At 62.8% G+C, this 3,969-nt stretch overlaps 1 long non-coding RNA gene across 1 annotated transcript; it reads left to right on the top strand.

Moving 5' to 3' along the window:
- The first annotated feature begins 321 nt into the window (after positions 1-321).
- Positions 322-3,488, top strand: LOC104995225. The gene is made up of 2 exons (XR_826059.1): positions 322-506; positions 1,921-3,488. It is a non-coding gene; the product is annotated as an uncharacterized LOC104995225 (long non-coding RNA).
- Positions 3,489-3,969: the final 481 nt, after the last annotated feature.

Below are 3,969 nucleotides of genomic sequence, written 5' to 3'. Positions count from 1 at the left end.
GGGGCCTGGAAGACGAGCCGGGCAGCACCATCGGGGGCCCAGCTGCCTGTGGGTCATGTTTGTGCAGGTCTTCCATTAAGTCCAGGATGACAGAGCTCAGACCACAACTGAGCTCCTCAGCTCTGGCTCACTGAGACAGTGATCACTGCCCTCACTGGGGACACAGTAGGGCCCCCGAGGAACGGGAAGCTGAAACCCTCCACCGCGGGCCTCGGGGTCTCTGCTCCGGGAGCCTCCCAGCTGAGGGGCCACGCAGTGGGTGGGGGGCAGCTGAGGAGCAGGGCGTGCGGCCTGCCATCCCGCCCGCCCTCTGCCCCGGTCTCCTGCTCACCTCTTGCCCCCAGCAATCCTATGATGCGCTGCTGCTGCTGCTGATGCTGGAGCTGCTGCTGCAGGCGGGCCTCAACACGGCCACCATCATCCAGTGCGTGCGCTTCAAGGCGGGCACGTCCTGGGACACCGTGGGCGCACCGCCCAGCCCGCAGGAGCGCCCGGCGGCCGGGGAGGTGAGGGGCCTCTGAGCCCGTCTGGAGGGGAGGGGAGGGGGTGGCCTGCCCTCCCGGGACCCTGGGCAAAGCGATGCCACCCAGGCTGACTTCTTTCAGGACCTGTTGGGTCACTTTCTCTTTAAAACAAAGAAAAATCTTGAAAAGGTGCAATAATACGTTTATACACTTTTTAAGCCAGCCAGGCAAACACAAATCCGTTTCTGAAAAGATACTATGGAGTGAATGCTTCCAGTTTTACTCTTGTAAATGAGCTGAGAACTTGGCAAACATCTTCAGGGATCACAGGGCTCTCCCTCCAGCAGCCGGACAGGAAGGGGAGCCCGCCCCGTCCCCGGCAGATGTGCATCCAGGGCCCAAGGCGGGGGCTCTGGAGACTCCCAGTGGCCCTTCCGCCAGGCTCACAGCCGCTGCGCTCCACCTGGGCCCCGCCCCTCTTCCCCACACATGAACACTCCTCCCTGGGTGCTGTCTGCTGCAGCTTTTGCTGGGCACACCCGGCCACTGTCCCCCAGGTGGCATCATGCTCTGGGCACCTGGGGAGGCCACTCTGGGTGGACCAGACACGCCTCCTGCCCGGCTGCCACCTGGGCCCACCCTGCTTACTGGCTGTGCAGCACAGCCCAGCAGGGACCAGGGCCCTTCCAGAAAAACTGGGTTTAAGTGTAAAAAGAGGTCAGAAACACAGGCCCGTGGGTTTCTCATGGGGACACACAAGTCGAGTGGGGGCTGCCCTGCGCTCTGCACAGCATCTCCTGGACATGCCCAGCGCCGCCAGCCCCCCATCTTCATCCCCTGGGTGCTCCTCGGGTGGTATCGTTTGGTTGACCTTTTCACGTGGCTGTGGTCAGTCTCTCACAGGGACGACTGTGTCCCGGGTCCCACGTGAGGTCCACCTGGTTCCATATCAGGACGTCAAGGTGCAGTGTCAAGCCAGTGGGTCCTCCCAGGTGGTTCCAGAACTGCCAGTTCTGGGGCTCAGGAGGGCTGATCTGGGCAGCCGTCCGCCCTGTCTGGTGACCACTGGCTGCTTCAGATGCCCTCCCTCCCAGGGGTCACGGCCCTGGAGCTGCCTTCACAGCCTCCAGGGCCAAGTCCAGCCTCGAGGTGGTGGGGGCATCTGTCTCCTCCCCCAGGAAGAGCTGGCGGGACTTACCGCTGCGCCCTGGAAAGTATCATTGCCCGTCCGCAGCACTTACTGAGCACCTACTGTGTGCCGAGGCTGCTCTGCCGGGTGCAGGATGTGGGTGCGCAGGGAGAGGCCTCAGGCAGGTGTGGGTACCAGCCCAGCCCCTGCAGAGAACTCAGGTGGGGGACGTCTGGGAGAGTGGAGGGGCCGGCGAGGGGCGAGGGGCCGCCCCTGCTTCCTGCACGGAGCTGGGCGGCCCCAGACAAATACGCTGTCCTGTCTCAGTTGCAGGTGCCCAGAAGCTCCCTGAAGGAGTTCGACAAGGAGAAAGCGTGGAGAGCCGTTGTGGTGCAGATGGCCCAGTGACTGCCCGGGCCGCGAGGCAGGGTGGCCTGATGCTACTGCCTCCGAGCTGCAGCCCCACCCACCCCTCGCCTTCCTGCGGGGCCGGGTTCAAGGTGGAGTCTTCTCGTTTCTGTGGTTTAAGTTTGAAATAGGCAAACGTTGACTGCTTTGTGCTTACTGAGGGGGGTTCAGTTCACTGCTGCCGAGGTGGCCTGACCACAGGAGCCGCGGCACGGGGCCCCTGGTGAGGAAGGGCCGGGCCAGAGCCGAACCCTGCCAGTGCTGACCCCTGGGCAGCCCTGGGCTCCAGGCTGCTGGTGTGCTCGCTGCACTGTGCTTGCCCTCCCTGCCCTGCTTTGCTTTGCACCTGCTGTGTGCCCCGCCCTGCGTGGGCCTTACCCGTCTCCGCGCTTCCTATCCTCTAGGCGAGGGGGGCAGCCTGCCAAGCCTCGATTTCCCCCCGAGGGGGCAGAGCTGCTTCCTGCCTGCCCGCAGAGCCCACGGGGCTGCACCTTCAGAGCTGCAGACGTGGGCAGCCCCCACTCAACCCGCGGTGTCCCCATGAGAAACCCACGGGCCTGTGTCTCTGACCTCTTTTTACACTTAAACCCAGTTCTTCCGGAAGGGCCCTGGTCCATGTTGGGCTGTCCTGTGCAGCCAGTAGAGACCCAGCTCAGTGGTGGTCAGGGTGCTCTTGTCCTGAAGCCTCTTGTCAACCACACGGAAGTCCACCCTGACCACTGCGGCAGCTCAGTGTTCCCCGCATGGGCCACTGTCCACAGCCCTGAAGATGGACAGGCCGCATCCCCGTGCCTTGTGTCCCAGGCAGACCGGGCAGACACAGGCCTTGGTCAAGTCCCCAAACAAGCACAGGAGCACTGAGGGGCTGTCTGCACACAAGCAGACCCCACCCACATGCAGCCCGTGGGGGCCACCTCCCCTTCCCAGTTCCTCAGGCCGGGTGAGAGCCACAGGGATAGCGTGGGTGACACGGATGTCTCTAGGGGGCCAGAAAGTTGGGAGCCTGATAGCTGGAGTGAGCGCCTGGGGGCTGGACACAGGCACTTCTCCCTTCAGAGAGAGCTCGGAACATTCACACAAGTGGGGTTTAAAGCTGCAGAGTCGGACACGGACACGACTGAAGCGACTTAGCAGCAGCAGCAGCAGCAGCGGTCCTGTCTGTCGGCATATGTTTGTGTGATATAACGTAGCACTGCCTGAGCAATAAACGCTAACACGTCGTTGTGGCCAGTGGCCTGGTTCACTTTGGGTCACCCCACATCTCTGTGCCCAGGTTCTGAAACAGCTGAGGTAAAGCATGGGGGGCGGTGCGGCGCTTTTAATCATTATTTACCATAGCCCTGAGCCAGTCTGCAAGTGGGATGGCTGGAGACTGGAAAGGCACTGGCGCCTCCCCCGGGACCCCCCTCCCCCACAGAATGGGCACAGAGCCTCGCTTTTGGGTTATCTCGGGAAGTTAAATGCAAAATAAAGATGTTTAAACCAAATACAGATGACATCTAGATTTTGGAACGTTACCAGAAGGAAGGCACAGATGGGGTAGGTGGATCTTTCCTATTCACCCCTCCCTCTACAAAGATGCTGGACCAGAGAGGCTGGACATCAGGATGGCCGGGATGCTGGCTGGTGCTCGGAACCCCCGGGGACTCACCTCAGGCCCCACGAGTGACCCAGGGAACACGGCACAGCTCCTGGAGGGCTGGGGTCGTCTTCCCGAGGAACACTGGATGTTAAGCGGGCGGAGCCTGACCTGGATGGTCCGCTTATCCTGCAAGGGCGGGTCCCAGGTGTGTGACCTTCAGGTCTTTATGACTTGGGGGGCTCTGACTGCCAGGGCGGGTCTGTGTGACCCCGACAGCCGCGCGGGGTGGGATTGGGTGACCTCGGGCTGGGCGCCTGCCACTCGGGGGCCCTCCTCCCCGCGGACACCATGCTCCGTGCCCCGCGCCCCGGTCCCCACGCCGGCCG

This window comes from Bison bison, unplaced genomic scaffold (assembly GCF_000754665.1).
Source record: "Bison bison bison isolate TAMUID 2011002044 unplaced genomic scaffold, Bison_UMD1.0 scf7180017460570, whole genome shotgun sequence".
Classification (NCBI taxonomy): Eukaryota; Metazoa; Chordata; class Mammalia; order Artiodactyla; family Bovidae; genus Bison; species Bison bison.
The sequence above is the reverse complement of the archived record's forward strand: the minus strand, read 5'-3'. Positions and strand labels throughout refer to the sequence as shown.